Here is a 20,061-nt window from a genome sequence, read left to right on the forward strand (position 1 = left end):
TTTAAGACAAAGTTACTAAATACTAATGATCATGTAATAAGACACAAACATGGATAAGCACTTAATCATAAAGAAAACGAAAAACAGAGAATTTAAGAACAAGGAATGAGTCCACCTTAGTGATGGTGGCGTTTTCTTCTTGAGGAACCAATGATGTCCTTGAGCTCTTCTATGTCTCTTCCTTGCCTTTGTGGCTTGATCCCTAGTGATTTTTGGTATTTCTATCCTCAGTTGCTTCCAATAATTATGTGGAGGGAAGTGCATCCCCTGAGGTATCTCAGGGATCTCTTGATTTGCAGCCACATTTTCTACCACTGAGCTATAGACCCTTGAGATGAATCTTTCCATCTTCCATGACTCGGAGGTGGAAGCCTTTGTCTTCCCTTCCCCTTTTCTAGAGGTTTCTCCGGTCTTAGGTGCCATCAATGGTAATGGAAAAACAAAAAGCTTATGCTTTTACCACACCAAACTTAGAATGTTGCTCGCCCTCGAGCAAAAGAAGAAAGAATAGAAGAAGAAAAAGAAGATATGGAGGAGATGGAGGGATGTGTGTATGGATGTGAGTGGTGAATGGAAAACAGATGGGATGACCATGAATGGAGAGAAAGAGGGTGAGGTGGGTGGGGATCCTGTGGTGTCCATAGATCCTGAGGTGTCAAGGATTTACATCCCTGCACCCATTAGGCATGTAAAATGCCTTTGCATGCAATTCTGGCATTTAAACGCCGAATTGATGCTTGTTCTGGGCGTTCAGCACCCAGATGCAGCATATTTCTGGCGTTGAACGCCAGCCTTTCTCACTGTGCATTTCTGGCGTCTGGACATCAGGATGCTGCTTGTTTCTGGCGTTCAACGCCAGATCCATGCTTTTTTCTGGCGTTGAACGCCAGCCAGGTGCTCCTTACTGGCGTTTAAACGCCAGTAAGATCCTCTTCCAGGGTGTGACTTTTCTTCTTCTATTTTTGATTCTGTTTTTGATTTTTTGATTTATTTTGTGACTCCACATGATCATGAACCTAATAAAACATGAAATAACAATAAAATAAAATTAGAGAAATAAAAATTGGGTTGCCTCCCAACAAGCGCTTCTTTAATGTCAATAGCTTGATAGTGGGCTCTCATGGAGCCTCACAGATGTTCAGAGCATTGTTGAGACTCTCCAACACCAAACTTAGAGTTTGGATATGAGAGTTCAACACCAAACTTAGAGTTTCGTTGTGGCCTCCCAACACCAAACTTAGAGTTTGACTTTGGGGGCTCTGGTTGGCTCTGTTTTGAGAGAAGCTTACTGTGCCTCTTTTCCATGTTTACAGAAGGATGTCCTTGAGTTTTAAACTCAAGGGAGTCCTCATTCAATTGAAGGACTAATTCGCCTCTGTTAACATCAATCACAGCTCTTGCTGTGGCTAGGAAGGATCTTCCAAGGATGATGGATTCATCCTCATCCTTCCCAGTATCTAGGACTATGAAATCAGCAGGGATGTAAAGGCCTTCAACCTTTACTAACACGTCCTCTACTTGTCCATAAGCCTGTTTTCTTGAATTGTCTACCATCTCTAATGAGATTTTAGCAGCTTGCACCCCAAAGATTCCCAGTTTCTCTATTACAGAAAGGGGCATGAGGTTTATCCCTGAACCAAGGTCACACAGAGTCTTTTCAAAGATCATGGTGCCTATGGTACAAGGTATTAGGAACTTTCCAGGATCCTGTTTCTTCTGAGGCAATGTCAGTTGATCCAGATCACTTAGTTCATTGGTGAACAAGGGAGGTTCATCTTCCCAAGTCTCAATACCAAATAATTTGGCATTCAGCTTCATGATTGCACCAAGGTACTTGGTAACTTGCTCCTTAGTAACATCCTCATTCTCTTCAGAAGAGGAATACTCATAAGAGCTCATGAATGTCATAAGGAGGTTTAATGGAATCTCTATGGTCTCTAGTTGAGTCTCAGATTCCTTTGGTTCCTCAGAGGAAAACTCCTTATTGATCACTGGATGCCCCAGGAGGTCTTCCTCCTTGGGATTCACGTCCTCCCCTTTTTCCTTGGATTCGGCCATGATGGTCATTTCAATGGCCTTGCACTCTCCTTTTGGATTTTCTTCTGTATTTCTTGGGAGAGTACTAGGAGGGATTTTAGTGACTCTTTTACTCAGCTGGCCCACTTGTGCTTCCAAATTTCTAATGGAGGACCTTGTTTCATTCATGAAACTCACAGTAGCCTTAGAAAAGATCAGAGACTAAGTTTGCTAAATTAGAAGTATTTTGTTCAGATTTCTCTGTCTGTTGCTGAGTGGATGATGGAAAAGGCTTGCTATTGCTAAACCTGTTTCTTCCACCATTATTAAAGCCTTATTAAGGCTTTTGTTGATCCTTCCATGAGAGATTTGGGTGATTTCTCCATGAGGGATTATAGGTGTTTCCATATGGTTAACCCATGTAATTCACCTCTGCTATTGCAGGGTTTTCAGGATCATAGGCCTCTTCTTCAGAAGGCGCCTCTTGAGTACTGTTGGATGCAGCTTGCATTCCATTCAGACTCTGAGAAATCATATTGACTTGCTGAGTCAATATTTTGTTTTGAGCCAATATGGCATTCAGAGTATCAATTTCAAGAACTCCCTTCTTCTGAGGCGTCCCATTGCTCACAGGATTCCTCTCAGAAGTGTACATGAACTAGTTATTAGCAACTATGTCAATGGGTTCTTGAGCTTCTGCAGGCATTTTCTTTAGGTGAATGGATCCACCTGCAGAAGTATCCAATGACATCTTAGCTAATTCAGACAGACCATCATAGAATATATCCAGGATGGTCCATTCTGAAAGCATGTCAGAAGGACACTTTTTGGTCAGTTGCTTGTATCTCTCCTAAGCTTCATAGAGGGATTCACCTTCTTTTTGTTTGAAGGTTTGAACATCCACTCTAAGCTTACTAAGCTTTTGAGGAGGAAAGAACTTGGCTAAGAAAGCCGTGACCAGCTTATCCCAAGAGTTCAGGCTATCTTTGGGTTGAGAGTCCAACCACATTCTAGCTCTGTCTCTTACAGCAAAAGGGAAAAGCATGAGCCTATAGACTTCAGGATCTACTCCATTAGTCTTAACAGTATCACAGATCTGCAAAAATTCAGTTAAGAACTGAAAAGGATCTTCAGATGGAAGTCCATGAAACTTGCAGTTCTGCTGCATCAGAGAAACTAATTGTGGTTTCAGCTCAAAGTTGTTTGCTCCAATGGTAGGGATGGAGATGCTTCTTCCATGTAAATTAGAATTAGGTGCAGTAAAGTCACCAAGCATCCTCCTTGCATTTTTATTATTATTTTCGGCTGCCATCTCCTCTTCTTGTTCAAAAATTTCTGAATGGTGCTTGCTGGATTGTTGTAATTTAGCTTCTCTTAGTTTCCTCTTCAGAGTCCTTTCAGGATCTGGATCTGCTTCAACAAGAATATTCTTGTCCTTGCTCCTGCTCATATGAAAAAGAGGGAACAGAAAAATAATAATAGGGATCCTTTTTACCACAGTATAGAGGTCCCTGTGTGAGTAGAAGAAAAGAAGAATAGAAAATCTGAACTCAGAGAGAGAGAGGGGGTTCGGATTTTTGGTGGGTGAGGAAGAGATGTTAGTAAATAAATTAATAAATAGAAGAGGATGAGAGGGGGAGGTTTTCGAAAATAATTTTTGAAAAAGAGTTAGTGATTTTCGAAAATTAAAAGAAGAAATAAATTAAAATTGAATTTTGAAACAATTAGTTAATTAAAAGAATTTTTGAAAAAGAGGGAGATATTTTCGAAAATTAGAGAGAGAGGGTTAGTTAGGTAATTTTGAAAAAGATAAGAAACAAACAAAAAGTTAGTTAGTTAGTTGAAACAAATTTGAAAATCAATTTTGAAAAGATAAGAAGATAAGAAGCTAGAAAAGATATTTTAAAATCAAATTTTTGAAAAAGATATGATTTTGAAAAAGATAAGATAAAAAGATATTTTTGAAAAGATATGATTGAAATTATTTTTGAAAAAGATTTGATTTTTAAAATCACAATTAATCACTTGATTCACAAGAAATCACAAGATATGATTCTAGAACTTAAAGTTTGAATCTTTCTTAACAAGCAAGTTCAAGCTTGAAATTTTTGAATCAAAATATTAATTGATGATGTTATTTTCGAAAATTATGTGATAAAGATAAGAAAAATATTTTTGAAAAATATTTTTAGAATTTTCGAAAATAACTAAGAAAAATGAAAAAGATTTGATTTTTGAAAAAGATTTTGAAAAAGATAAGATTTTTTTTTTTAAATTGAAAATTTGGTTTGACTCATAAGAAACAACTAAGTTTTAAAAAGTTTTGAAAAAGTCAACTCAAATTTTTGAAATTTATGAGTGAAAAAGGGAAAGATATTTTTTTGATTTTTGAATTTTTAATGATGAGAGAGAAAAACATGAAAAAGACTCAATGCATGAAAATTTTGGATCAAAACAATGAATGCATGCAAGAATGCTATGAATGTCAAGATGAACACCAAGAACACTTTGAAGATCAAGATGAACACCAAGAACTTATTTTTAAAAAAATTTTTATGCAAAGAAAACATACAAGACACCAAACTTAGAAATCTTTAATGCTTAGACAATAAGAATTCAAGAATGCATATGAAAAACACCATACAACACAAAACAATATAATATGAAGATCAATCAAGAAGGTTTATCAAGAACAACTTGAAGATCATGATGAATGCAATGCATGAATGCAATTTTCGAAAAATGCAAGATGAGTATGCAATTGACACCAAACTTGAAATTGACTCAAGACTCAAACAAGAAACACAAAATATTTTTTATTTTTTATGATTTTATTAACTTTTTTGTATTTTTATTTTATATTTTTCGAAAATTAGTGTGAAAAAGAAAAATAAGGATTCCAAAATTTTTAATATGAATTCCAGGAATCTTGCACTCTTATTCTAAAGCTCCAATCTGAGGGTTAGACATGGCTTAATAGCCAGTCAAGCTTTAGCATGTAAATCTTTTGGATCTGGAACAGCAGCAGGTGGATTAGCAACAACTAGCTTGCTCTTGATAATGTTGGGTTGGAAGCCCCAGTCCAAATAAATTTAGACATGACTTTACAGCCAGTCAGGCTTCAACATGCTTCATGAAACACTAGAATTCATTCTTAAAAAATTTTAGAATAATTTTCGAAAACAGACGAGAGATTTTTGAATTGAAAAATTTTTTATTGAAATTTTTTTTTTGAAAATAAAACAAAAAGAAAATTACCTAATCTGAGTAACACGATGAACCGTCAGTTGTCCAAACTCGAACAATCCCCGGCAACGGCGCCAAAAACTTGGTCCACGAAATTGTGATATCAGGCAATGGCACCAAAAACTCTGTATGCACGTCTTAATAAATCGTTTTTCATTCACAACTTTGATACAACTAACCAGCAAGTGCACTGGGTCGTCCAAGTAATAAAACCTTACGTGAGTAAGGGTCGATCCCACGGAGATTGTTGGTATGAAGCAAGCTATGGTCACCTTGTAAATCTCAGTTAGGCGGATATAAAATAGTTATGGAGTTTTCGAAAATAAATAATAAATAGACAGAAAATAAAGATAGAAATACTTATGTATATCATTGGTGAGAATTTCAGATAAGCGTATGGAGATGCTTTCGTTCCTCTGAACTTCTGCTTTCCTGCTGTCTTCATCCAATCAATCTTACTACTTTCCATGGCTGGCTTTATGTAAGGACATCACCATTGTCAATGGCTACTTTTCATCCTCTCTGTGAAAATGGTCTGATGCGCTGTCACTGCATGGCTAATCATCTGGAGGCATCACCGTGGTCAATGGCTGCATCCTATCCTCTTGTGAAAATGGTCCAAATGCTCTGTCACAGCACGGCTAATCATCTGAAGTTCTCAATCATACTGGAATAGGATTCACCCTCCTTTTGCGTCTGTCACTACGCCCAGCACTCGCGAGTTTGAAGTTTGTCATAGTCATAAAATCCCAGAATCCTACTCGGAATACTACAGACAAGGATTAGACTTTCCGTATTCTCATGAATGCCGCCAACAATCTAGCTTATACCACGAAGATTCTGATTAAGAGATCCAAGAGATAATCATTCAATCTAAGGTGGAACGGAAGTGGTTGTCAGGCACGCGTTCGTGGGGGAATGATGATGATTGTCACGTTCATCACATTCATGTTGAAGTGCGAATGAATATCTTAGAAGCGGAATAAGTTGAGTTGAATAGAAAAACAGTAGTACTTTGCATTAATTCATGAGGAACAGCAGAGCTCCACACCTTAATCTATGGAGTGTAGAAACTCTACCTTTGAAAATACATAAGTGAAAGGTCCAGGCATGGCCGAATGGCCAGCCCCTAAAACGTGATCACAGGATCAAAAATACAATCCAGGATGTCTAATACAATAGTAAAAAGTCCTATTTATACTAAACTAGTTACTAGGGTTTACAGAAGTAAGTAATTGATGCATAAATCCACTTCTGGGGCCCACTTGATGTGTGCTTGGGCTGAGCTTGAATGTTACACATGCAGAGGCTCTTTCTGGAGTTGAACGCCAGGTTGTAACGTGTTTCTGGCGTTCAACTCTGCTTTGTGACGTGTTTCTGGCGTTTAACTCCAGACAGCAGCGTAAAACTGGCGTTCAACGCCCTTTTACGTTGTCTAAACTCGGCCAAAGTATGGACTATTATATATTGCTGGAAAGCCCTGGATGTCTACTTTCCAACGCAATTGGAAGTGCGCCATTTTGAGTTCTGTAACTCCAGAAAATCCACTTTAAGTGCAGGGAGGTCAGAATCCAACAGCATCAGCAGTCCTTCTTCAACCTCTGAATCTGATTTTTGCTCCAGTCCCTCAATTTCAGCCAGAAAATACCTAAAATCACGGAAAATACACAAACTTATAGTAAAGTCCAGAAATGTGAATTTAACATAAAAACTAATAAAAACATCCCTAAAAGTAACTAGATCCTACTAAAAACATACTAAAAACAATGCCAAAAAGCGTATAAATTATCCGCTCATCAATACTCTTTGTGGAACCAACTGTTGGCTATGTTGTGGTGGGAGGGGCTGAGCTTGTTGTGCTTGTTGTTGATTCAACTGCATTTGTTTCAGTAGATTGGTCATTTCACATATACTCTGTGTGAGAGCAGTAGTTTCAATGCTAGAAGAAACTTTAGCAACAGCCTTGGCATGGTTGAGCCTCTGTCTGTGATTCCTAGTGGACTCAGCTAAGTCGCTGATCAACTGCCATGCTTCATCTTCGGTTTTGTACTTTTTCAAAGAACCATTGCTAGCACCTTCCAGTGTAGTCTTATCCTGGGGGTTCATGCCTTGAGTAAAGTAGCTAATCAATACTAGTCTATCAATCATGTGATGGGGACATGCGACCAGGAGATTGTTGAAGGGCTCCCAATATTTGTAGAGAGTCTCGGATTCGCCTTGAATAATCATTGAAATCTCTTTCCTCAATCTATCAGTAACTTCAGCTGGAAAGTATTTTTCCAAAAATTCTCTTCTAAGCGTATCCCAGTTAGTAATAGTCACTTCAGGTTGAGTGTAGTACCACTCCCTCGCCTTTCCTTCAAGAGAAAACGGGAAGGCGGTTAACAAAATAGAAGTTTCATCTGCACCATGACGCCTAACAGTAGAACAGGCTGTCTGGAAATCCCAAAGGTGCTTGATAGGCTCTTGAGCAGGTAAGCCATGAAATTTGGGCATCAAGTTGATTAGTGCAGTCTTTAGTTCAAAATCTGCAGCCAAAGTTGGGTGATGCACTTGATACGGTTGCAGTGTGAAATCTGGGGCTCCTGCCTCCTGGAGGGTAATTCTCCTAGGTGCTGTCATGTCACCTGCACGTGAATCAACTGAATCAGTAGTAAATGAGCTTGTCTCGCTCTAAGATGGCGGTTCAGATTCTCCCTCATATGAGACTGGTGAATCGATAACAATCACTTCACCATCCTCAGAGGCTAACCGACGTCGAGTTCGTCTAATATGTGAAAGAGTTCTTTCAATTTCAGGGTCAAATGGGACTAAACTCGGATCAGGCAATGAACATGTCATTCAATGAGAAAGACATATAGCTCATGGTAACAGAAATAAAAATAAAATATGCAAATAAAAAAATAAAAATAAAGATATGTACACTAATTAATAATTTAGCACACTATTGCAACTCCCCGCAACGGCGCCAAAAATTGATGCGTGGCAGAAGTTAACCAATTAAGAGATTCCAAATAAGAGAATAGCATTGCACATATAGCTCTTAACCAGCGAAGATCTGCCTCACCAATTTAAAAAAGGTTGTCACAAATTTTAGAAATAAAAATACTGGGAGTATGAGTCCCAGGTCGTCTCCCAACGAGTTACAGGAAAGAGTGCTAATTTATTAATCAGAAAATTTCCAGAAAGTTTAAGTTTGATAATGAGTAATTAAAAGTAAATGTAAATTAAAGTAATTAACTAAGAATTATTATTAACATTAAAAGGTCTTGACTGGGGGAATAATTAATTGGAAGTTCTATCCTTGTTGGAATCTTCTCAAGTGTAGTGTAAAGGGGTTGTTGTTTTTACTTGGTCAACCCTTACTGAATAAGGGAAAGTATAGTGATTGAACTAACTTTTACCCACAATTCCTAGCCCTCTCCCTTGGGGAGGTCTAGTGTTAGTAGGTATAGAATTAGCCTACAATGTCCATTGTAACTAAGCACTTGAGCATTCCAACTCAAGTGTCTCCTTTTAATTAACCCCTATGTCAAGTGGAATTTCTACTCCATTGACATGGATTTAATAATCATAAAAATATAAGAAGACATAATTAAATAAAATAAAATAGATAATTAAAATCAATTAAAAATAAAAATCACTCTATATATTAATAAATTCAAAATGCAACATACTTAATTGAATAGGGTCAATGAACAATGAATAAAAGTAAAGGAATAAGGAAACAAACTAAAGTAATGTCTTCAACGGAGGTAATGACTCTCAGCATCCAAAATCCAAGCAAAAGCATAAACTATAAATGTAATGCAAATCTAGATTCAGATCTAAAATAAAGAGTAATCCTAATATCGATGTATCTGGATGTGTGGATGCGTGATGAGTATCTGCATGTTCCCTAGCTTTAGTATGTGTTTTTGGGTCGAAAACTGGGTCAAAACGTGGCCCGAAATTGCCCCAGCGTATTCTGTTATTTCTACAGATCGCGCAGGTCACGCGTACGCATCGTTCACGCGTTCGCGTCGTTCAACCATTTTCCTTGTCACGCGTTCGCATCGTCCACGTGTTCACATCATTTGTGCAGATTCCTATCCACGCGTTTGCGTCAGGCACGCATTCGCGTCACTGCGATTTCTTCATTTTGCGCGTTCGCGTGAGCCATGCGCTCGCGTCAGTGTTCATTGGTCATCTCCTTAGTTTCTTATGTTCCTTCCATTTTTGCAAGCTTCCTCTCCATTCTCCATGCCATTCCTGCCCTATGAAGTCTAAACACTTAACACACGGATCACGGCACGGAATGGCATGAAGGAGAGTTAAAATGTATAGTTAAAAGATCTCTAGGAAGCAAGTTTTTAATCATGGAACAATTTTGGGAAGGATTTGTAAATACATGCTAATCATATGAATAAGTGGGTAAAGACTTGATAAAACCACACAATTAAACACAATATAAATCATAAAATAATGATTTATCAATGGTCAATGTCTAGGATAGGTAAACATAGCTCTCAATTACTTGCCAAGATGTTTTCTTGCATTTGAAGTTTTCTTTCCTTTCATTTAATTGCTTTGACTTTTATTGCCTTGATGTTTAATTCCTTGCATGTTCAGTTTTCTCACTCATGGTTGAGAAATTGGGTGTTTGGGTGGAATTGAGTTGTGGATGTCCTTTCCACATTGTGTGAGAATAGTTAATCGGTTTGGTTTCCATTGACGCTAGTCTTTCACTAAGTAATTAGTGAGTTGACTAGGACTTATTGATTGAGACCAATTACACCCTTTTGACTAATTCTCATGGAGGATTGACTAATTTGGATTGATTCCACACAATTGCCATGTTTGTGGTCCATAACTATGATAGGAATCCTAAATTCCCCAATTCTCACTGAGAGCTCTTTTTAGTATTTAATTTCCATTTCCATTGCTTTGATTGCTTTCCTTTTAATTCCTTGCATGCTCATTTAATTTCTTGCCATTTACATCTCTTGCTCTCTGATGAGCGGATAATTTATATGCTTTTTGGCATTATTTTTACATGGTTTTTAGTATGTTTTAGTTACTTTTTGTTATATTTTTATTAGTCTTTATGAAAAAATCATATTTCTGGACTTTACTATGAGTTTGTGTGTTTTTCTATAATTTCAGGTATTTTCTGGCTGAAATTGAGGGACCTAAGCAAAAGTCTGATTCAGAGGCTGAGAAAGGACTGCAGATGCTGTTGGATTCTGACCCTCCTGCACTCGAAGTGGATTTTATGGAGATACAGAAGCCCAATTGGCGCGCTCTCAATTGAATTGGAAAGTAGACATCTTGGGATTTCCAGCAATATATAATAGCTCATACTTTATGATTTGGGGTGGAAGTCGACCGATTAAGAAATTTATATAGAAATACGTTGCGAGTATAGTTCTTAACCAGCTAAAATCTGCTCATAAATTTAGAAGGGTTGTCACAAAAATTAGAATAAAATTTAAATGTAATTCTCTGTATTAATAAATCCAAAATAATCCAATTGTAACTCTAAACAAGAATTAAGAATATGGAATAATAAGGGAATAAGAAAACAAACTAGAATAGTAACTTCAACGGAGGTGATGACTCTTCTCAATATCCCAAAGCAAAAGCATAAACTATAAAACTATGAATGTAAAAGAAAACCTAGAGGAAGAGTGATTTCTCTCTAGATTCAGATCTAAAAATCTAAAACTATGCTCATGAGAATGTTTCTTGAGTCTCTGCATGTTCGCTGGCTCTAGTCTGTATTTTTGGGCCAGAAACAGGGTCAAAACTCGGCCCAAAATCGCCACCAGAATTTTTTGTTAATTCTATAGATCGCGCATGTCATGCGTACGCGTCAGGCACGTGCACGCATCGTCTTGCAGAACTCCAATCCACGTGTACGCGTCAGGTAGGCGCACGCGTCGCTGTGACAATCTCCAGATCACGTGCATGCGTGAGCCATGCGTGCGCGTCGATGCTCGCTGGTTATCTATTAGTTTCTTGTGTTCCTTCCATTTTTGCAAACCTCCTCTTCATTCTCTAAGCCATTCCTGCCCTATAAAGTCTGAAATATTTAACACACGGATCATGGCATCGAATGGTATAAAGGAGAATTAAAGTACTCAAATGAAAGACTTTTAGGAAGCAAGTTTTCAACCATAGAACAAAACTAGGAAGGAATTGTAAAATCATGCAAATCATATGAATAAGTGGGAAAAGGATTGATAAAAACCACTCAATTGAGCATAAGACAAACCATAAAATAGCAGTTTATCAACCTCCCCATACTTAATCATTAGACTCATGCAATGCAACCTATGAATGCAACTATATGCTAAGATGTTTCTGTCTACTTGGTTAATAGTAAATAAGTTCTCCAAGACAAACATAAATCAAGTTTCACTAATTCAAATCATAAAGTTAAGATAAGTAAACTTGTAAGAAGATAGCTCATAAAAGCAGGGAACATAGAATCAAGCATTGAACCCTCACTAATGGTGTATATGCACTCTAATAACTCAAGTGTATAGGGTAATTCACTCTAGTCTTCCCTAGTCATGCTTTCTAAACTTTGTTCTTCACCTAACTAATCAACAAGTATTTAATGTACCAATGCAAACATCATGAGGTCTTTTCAAGGTTGTAATGGGGCTAAGGTAAAGGTGAGGGTATATATATATATATATGGTTAAGTGAGCTATAAATTGAATCCTTGACCAACCTAAGCTCTCACCTATACATACACACACTCTATATAACTTCTAAAATTATGCCTAGCTACCCAAAATTCCCACTTTTGCATTACATACTCATGCATCAACTCTTCTTTTAATTTTATCACATATGCATTGATCTTTTCATTAACTTAACATTGGGGTAATTTTGTCCCCTTATTTATTTATTTATTTATTGAATATTTTTAGATTTTTTTTAAAGGGAAAAGTAAACATAACTTATCAATGCACACGAATTTTTAATTTTTTCTAGTCTCACATGAGTAGGTACCCAAATTCCCAATATTTTATCATTTAACTGTACACTTTTCATTAACGCAAGTTCTCAAAGTTTTCCCACACTTAGTTGATACACAATCTCTATCTTAAGCTAACCAAAGATTCAATTTGGGGTAATTAATTTATTTTTCTGCTTAAGGCTAGTGATGTAGTAAAATATAGAACAAATGGGGATTAAAAGGCTCAAAGTGGCTAACAAAGGTAATTGAAAGTGTAGGCTATTTGAGATAAGTGAGCATAAACAAGTAATAGCCTCAATCATATGCATGCATATAAACACATTAAATATTGGACATATAGGATGGAACAAAATAAAAATTACAATCATAGAGAAGAAAACACATAAGAATAAAATGTTATGGTTAAGTAATGTAACCATGTAATTAAGCTCAAATCTCACAGGTTGTGTGTTCTAGCTTTAAAATCATGTTCCAATTTACAATCTTCAAACAAGTTTTAATACAAAAGTTTTGATTTAAATTAGTTAAATTTTTCAAAAATAGGGTCTTAAAAAGAAACTTATTATTTTTCAACCAAATAGAACATGCATGCAAAAATTGTTACTATGCAATATATCCTATTCTAACAAAAGAAAAAAAAATAACCTATTGGTGTTAAGAAAAAGAAATTACCTCCGGAAATCAGGTACTGACCGATCTCCCCACACTTAAAGCCTTGCACCGTCCTCGGTGCCATCAGTCAGGAACAAAGGGGGGCCGGTAGCAGTATCTCCACAGTCGGGATTATCATGGCTCCCTGTGCTCGTAGATGAAGGGGAGTCCGGGGTGTCTAGGTCTTCTGCAGGTGGTTGGTTGCCAACAATCAGCTCCTTGAGGTATGTAAATCGGTGCTTGTTATGGCGCTTCCTTCGCTTTGCCTGCCGGTCAAGCCGGTCCAACCTCTCAAGGTTGTGCTATAACTCTGAGGACGGTGTCCCAGTCAAATTGGTATGTCTGGAGCTTAAAGGAGGCTTCTTGGAATGCGTCCAATCCTTCTAGAGAAGGAGGGAGATCTAAGGCTCGCTGAATGGCTTCTTCAGTTATAGGGATTTGCTTCTGACAGACATAGACAGACTGCAGGGTTGGCATGTGAAAATTGGAGTAGAATTCAACTACCCATGAGAGATTAACCTGCCGTGGCTGTCGCCCTAACAATCCCCATTGTCTGCGCTCAATTCGGGGCTCTACAAACTCAACAATGTGGGTAGGAAGGATGAGTAGGTGCTCATTGTTATAGTTCCGCTCAGCCAAGATGGGGAACATATGCTCACAGTAGCGGTTAGTGAACCGCGCAGTTTCCCTTGCTGGAAATGCTTTCTTTGTTTCATTGACCTTAATGATCCTCTTGACCCTTTTTGTTGTCGGTTTGACTACTGTTGAGGGTGGTTCCGCAGCTAGTGCTCTTTTTGTTCCTCTCATTGCTGGTGGTTTGGGAGTAGCTTTCTCTTTTCCCTTCTTGGTGGCCATCCTGAAAAGGGAAATGGAAAGTAACTTGTAAAGCCAAGGGTTAAAGCAAGGAAGAGCATAGTACAAGTGACAATCAATGCCAAGGTAAAGAAGGATGACTTTTATCACATGGTCGCGACTATATGTGATCAGTTCATTAATGGAAATATAGCAAGTGCATATTCTAGCAAGATGCAAGATGTTTATTAGCATGCCGGTGATGCCAGGGTATTTTGGCCAGTTTTACTAACCTTTTCTTTACTGTTTTAGGGTAGTTTCATGCATTTTCTTAGGAAATAAGCAAGTTTTAGGTAGAATTTCACTTACATCTTGATTTAAGCATACATTGAGCACTTTACATGATTTCATGAGAATTTTGCAAGAATTAGATGACAAATTGGATGATGCATGTCTCATGATGTGGATTAGAACTTTGATGCACTTTATTGCTTGATTTCAGGACAAAGGAAGCAAGAAAGAGCCACGGTAGCAGCCATGTTAGTCTAACTAACGTGACCACCAACGTAGAATGGGAGCTAGCTTGCAACGTTAATGAGAAAAGTAATCACCAATAACGCCCTCGAAGCCATCATAGCCCACGTTAAGAGTCACGTTAACTAAGTTAACGTGAACTCTAACGTGGAAGAAAGAAAATAGAGCCAACGTTAGTGACACTCACCTTTGTCACTAACGTTGGACGAAGCTCATATTGGCCACGTTAGCTTCCACGTTAACTTAGTTAACATGGACTCTAACGTTGGGTAGCAAAAGAGTGGCCAACGTTAGTGACACTCACCATTGTCACTAACGTTGGGCTAAGCCACCTTGAGCTACGTTAACTCCCATGTTAACTTAGTTAACGTGGAAGCTAACGTAGAGAAAGCAAACAATCGCCAACGTTAGTGACACTCACCTTTGTCACTAACGTTGGAATGAGCCACAATGAGCCACCATGAGCCACGTTAACTCCCACGTTAACTTAGTTAATGTGAAAGCTAACGTTGAAAATAGGATGATGAGCCAACATTAGTGACACTCACCTTTGTGACTAACGTTGGAGATGGCTATCATTACCACGTTAGAAGCCACGTTAACTTAGTTAACGTGGACTCTAACGTGGGAAGAAGGGGCACCTTGGAACGTTAGTGACAAAGGTAAGTGTCACTAAAGTTCTCGAAGGATTGGCAAGCCTACGTTAAGAGCCATGTTAACTAAGTTAACGTGGACTCTAACGTAAGGGGAAAGGAGGACTCTCAACGTTATTGGAAAAGGTGATCCCCAATGACGTATGCGAAGGACCAAGAGGCAACGTTAGTGGTCACGTCGGTGCCACTAACGTTGAAGTTAATGTGGATCATCCCTGGGTGAGGAACGTTAGTGAAAAAGGTGATTGCCACTAACGTTCTCGAACCCACACTCTCACTTAACGTTAACGCCACTAACGTCCTGAGCTAAACACCCTGCCTACTTCACACTAATGGGTAAAGTGTTGATAAAAACCACGCAATTAGGCATAAGATAAACCATAAAATAGTGGTTTATCAACCTCCCCACAATTAAACATTAGCATGTCCTCATGCTAAGCTCAAGAGAAGCTATAAAAGAAGTGAAGAGGAATGGTAGAATGAATAAAATGCAACCTATCTTATATGAATGCAACTACATGCAAAATGTTTCTACTTACTTGGTTAAAAGTAAATAAATCTTCCAAGAATAGATATGAATTGGATTTCACTAATTCAAATTACAAAATAGAGTACAAATAGACTTGCAAGAAAAAAATAGCTCATGAAAGCCGGGAACAAGGAATCGAGCGTCGAACCCTCACCGGAAGTGTATACACTCCAATAACTCAAGCGTTTAAGGTCCGACTCTCTCAATTCTCTACTAACCTTGCTTTCTAAGGCTTGCTCTTCATCTAACAATCAACATAAATTTAATGCACAGATACACATATCAAGAGGTCTTTTAAGGGTTGTAATGGGGTTAGGGTCAAGGTAGGATTGTATTTGGCCAAGTGGACTAAAATCTGAATCCTTAATTAACTTAAACTTTTCCCATCTAACTTAAGACAATCCATGTAATCAAAATACGAAACCTAACTATCCATTAACCATTTTTTCCACATATTCATGCATTCTAATTTCAAGTACAGTACATATGCATTGCTTTCACCACTTACTTTGGGGCATTTTGTCCCCTTTTTTTTTTTACTATTTGCTCTTCTTCTTTATCTCTTTTTCTTCTTCTTTTTTTTCTTTTGTTTTTATATTATATTTTTTTTTCTTTTATTTTTTTCAATGCATATGATTAAATTATTGAATGCATGAACATATCCTAAACATTTCTTTCACATTTTCAGAAAATTCTAACATACTCAATTCTCAAACCAAATGTTTTCAATCCCAATTTCCCCACACTTAATTCATGAGCACTCTCACTAGTCTAAGCTAACCAAGGATTCAAATTAAGGACATTATTGTTTTTCGCTTAGAGTTAATGATGTGCTAAAAATAAAGAACAGAGGGGTAAAAATAGGCTCAAATTGGTTTGCAAGGGATAATGAAAAGGTTAAGGCCATATGGGTATGTAAGCTTAGTGAAACAAGGGCCTCAATCATATAAGTGCATGCATACATCAAACCATGAAAATATAGATTTAAGCAAGACAAAGATTACAATTTTAGAGAGAAAAACACACACCAAAATAAAATATTGGTTGATAAAATACAACCAATTCAAATAAGCTCAAAATCTTATAGGTTTTGTGTGTTTGAGCTCTAATCCATGTTCCAAAATAATATTTCTTCAAACAAGTGTAACAAAAAAATTTTATTCAAATTAGTGAAATGCTATAAAAAGTTTCTTGAAAAAGAAAATAATTAAGTAATAGTTAATAATTAGGGAGAACAAGTTGGTAACACTTGGCTTCTTGTATGACCATGGCATACTGGGAGTTGGGTCGTTACAAGTTGGTATCAGAGCAGTTCGTTCCCAATAGAGCCTGGGGAGTGGACTGACTATGCTTCATTGCATACTCTGCTTGTGTGTCTCATGCTGTTAGGGTATCTTCAAGATACATTTGGCATGAACGTCTATGAGTGCTCATTTTGGGAATGTTCGTACCTTACTTGAGATATTAAGACTGATCACCTTAATGTTGATTGTTTGGTGCGGATAGGTGATGAGTATTTTGGTGAAAAATAAATTTCTCCCAAAACACAAATCTAACCGGCAAGTGCACCGGGTCGCATCAAGTAATAAAACTCACGGGAGTGAGGTCGATCCCACAGGGATTGATGGATCAAGCAACTTTAGTGGGTGATTAGTTTAGTCAAGCTAACATTGATGTGAATTGTGTGAAATTGTAGCCAACAGAAAGTAAATGACAATGAATTTAAAGTTGCAGAATGTAAATTGGCAAGTAACTTAAAGAACAAGAAATATAAATTGCAAGAATCTTAAATGACAAGAAATATAAATTGCATTAAATGTAAAGGGGATTGGGGCTGGATTTAAACAAGGAAAAGTTAAATTTCAACAAGCATAGAAGTAAAAGATGGATTTGATTGATTCGGAACCAAAACAGATATGTAAATAAACATGAAAAGCAATAACAGAGAATGTAAAATTGGAATTAAGATCTCAGGACCCAGGAGACTAGATAATCAAGTCTAGATCTCAATGCCTTCCTAGATCCAACAAGAACAATTGCAAAGGAAATGTAAATTGCAGAGAAAGTAGATGAAGAGCAATTAACAGAAAATTTGATTCAATGAAGCAGTAAAGAAAGCAGAGAGAACTCTCAGAGGGAGAATGAAACAGAACACCTTCAATTCTCCACCCAAGACTCAAAAACAAAGAAAATTAAAGAGAGCTCTCAAACCCTCGTGCTCCCTAGTGGAGCTAGCCTCCTCACAAATATGAAAATGATGCCTTATATAGGCTTTACAAAATGAAAATGAAATTCAAAACAAATTACAATTAAAATGAAATTTCTATTCTAACTATCTCTTGTGCCTTTGAGTGGTGTCTATTGGGCCCTTGCTCTTGATGGAATTGGGTTGATAAAGGCCTTGGTTGATTGCTCTTGGAGTTTGAAGAGGAACCGAATTGAACCGGGTTGAGTTTGCAAAAGTTGGTGCAAAAGTTAGAGCAAAAGTTAGGGATCTAACTTTTGGTCTAACTTTTCATATCAGCCCACAAAATTTGCTGCTATCCACGTTGTGGCAAAAGTTAGGGGTCTAACTTTTGCTCCAACGTTGGCCTCCCTTATGCACATTTATGGCGCCAACTTTGTCCTCTTGTCATGTTGCCAATTTTATGCCCAATATAGACTATCATATATGGTTGGAAAGCTCTGAATGTCAGCTTTCTAACCCACTTGGAATCACTTCAATTGGACATCTACAACTCAAGTTATGATCATTTGAAGAGGGCATGGTCGCTGGCTTTGGTGTGCAGCGTTTGAGGTAACGTTTGCCTCAAACGTTGGCGAAAACGCCGGTTCTGGAGGCTCAAACGTATTGTCCACCCCATAGTATTATACATTGTTGGAAAGCCCTGAATGTCTAATTTCCAATGCCTTTGGAAGCACATCAATTAGAGCTCTACAGCTCGAGTTATACTCTGTTGAAGGTTCAGAGGTCAGTTGGCCTCACTGCAAGTTGCCACCATGTTCGTTTATGCACATTGCGGGGCAGTTTTCTCCCTCAGTTTTAGTGTCCACCATGCAGTGCCATATATTCTTGGAAAGCTCTTGATTCCTACTTTCCATTGCTTCTTGAATCACCTCATTTGGAGTTCTGTAGCTCAAGTTATTCTTGTTGGAAGTATACCCCTTCAAGCTGTTGTGGTGTGTGGCGCCAACGTTAGCCACCAATTTAGGGGGCTAACGTTGGCGCAAACTTTTGCTCCTCCCCTTGTGATTTTCATGTGCCAACGTTAGCCACAAAGTTAGGGGGCTAACGTTGGCGCAAACTTTTGGTGCCCAGGGAGGTTTTCTTCATGCCAACGTTAGCCTCAAAGTTAGGGGGCTAACGTTGGCGCAAACTTTTGGTGCCCAAGGGTGATTTTCAAGTTCCAACGTTAGCCTCAAAGTTAGGGGTCTAACTTTGGGGCTAACTTTTCAACCAAAAGTTTGTGCAAAAGTTTGATGCTAACTTTAGGTCCAACTTTTTGCTTCCTGGTTCAATTTCACTTATTCCATTGTCTTCTCTTTACTCCTAGCTATTCCTTCTTGCTTCAACCTTTCTCCAAGCTTTCTTCACCTATCATTAATCAACCAAACACATCAAAGCTATGCTCATAATCATGAGATATTCATTCTATCATAATATGCAACAATTATAGCATAAAACCTCATGAAATAGCATGAATTCATACATGGTTGATTAAATCAAAGGAAACATGAAAATCTACCCAATTGGCTTGCTTATGACTCAAGAAAGTGCATAAAACCTATTGAAAACAAAGGAAAAAGCATAGAAAAACATGACATGGTGACATGTCATCACAACACCAAACTTAAACCTTGCTTGTCCCCAAGCAAGAAAAGAATCATGCAATAAAGATTGACAATCCAAGGCAAGAAGAATAGCAACTCAATGTTCATGGTAAGCTAGTTTTCTAAGCATGCTACAATCACAAAAGAAATGTAAATGATTGATGCTTCCATCTAGCTCAATTTATGAAATCTTTTTCTTATATTTCTTCCTTGAAACAAGCTTTTGATTTTCTTATTAGCTTCTCCTTTTGGGTGCTTTGCCCCATGAGTTGATAACAAAGCTACGACTTCTAAATGCTTTGTTTTCAAGTATTACCACTTGATACATAAGCACCATAAGCATTTGATTAGAGGACTTCATTAAGCTCATTTTTCCTTTCTTTTCTTGACTCTCTAATCATTGATGCTCAGAGCCTTGAGCCTTGAGGGAGTGCTTTTGCACTTTGAGCCTAGCCTTGACTTCTAAGTGTTTTGTTTTCAAGCATTTGGCTTGATACATAAACACCACAAGTACTTAGCAAATAGATTGCCATTGGTACTCAGAGCCTTCAGCTTTCTCATTTTTTCCCTTTTTCTTTTCTTGCTTTATTTTGCATTTGCTTTCAAGGTTTTCATGATTTTAAAAGATTTCACAAAACGTGCTAGATGAAAACTTCAATTAAATAAAATCTAATGCAATTAAGCAACAATCAAACATACTAGCTTCCCAATACTTTTATGCACATGCTAAAATCTTCTTTAATGCCTTGTTTGTTTATGATCATGATACCTTGTTGCTTTTGAATTCACAAAACTCAAGTTGGTAATCATAATGACATAGCACCATGTTGCAATTT

General features: G+C 37.6%; 1 non-coding gene across 1 annotated transcript; it reads left to right on the forward strand.

Moving 5' to 3' along the window:
- The first annotated feature begins 2,821 nt into the window (after positions 1-2,821).
- Positions 2,822-2,929, forward strand: LOC148580816 (small nucleolar RNA R71). The gene has a single exon (XR_015896897.1). It is a non-coding gene; the product is annotated as a small nucleolar RNA R71 (small nucleolar RNA).
- The last annotated feature ends 17,132 nt before the right edge of the window (positions 2,930-20,061 follow it).

Source organism: Arachis ipaensis, chromosome B10 (assembly GCF_059453495.1).
Source record: "Arachis ipaensis isolate K30076 ecotype BB chromosome B10, ASM5945349v1, whole genome shotgun sequence".
Classification (NCBI taxonomy): Eukaryota; Viridiplantae; Streptophyta; class Magnoliopsida; order Fabales; family Fabaceae; genus Arachis; species Arachis ipaensis.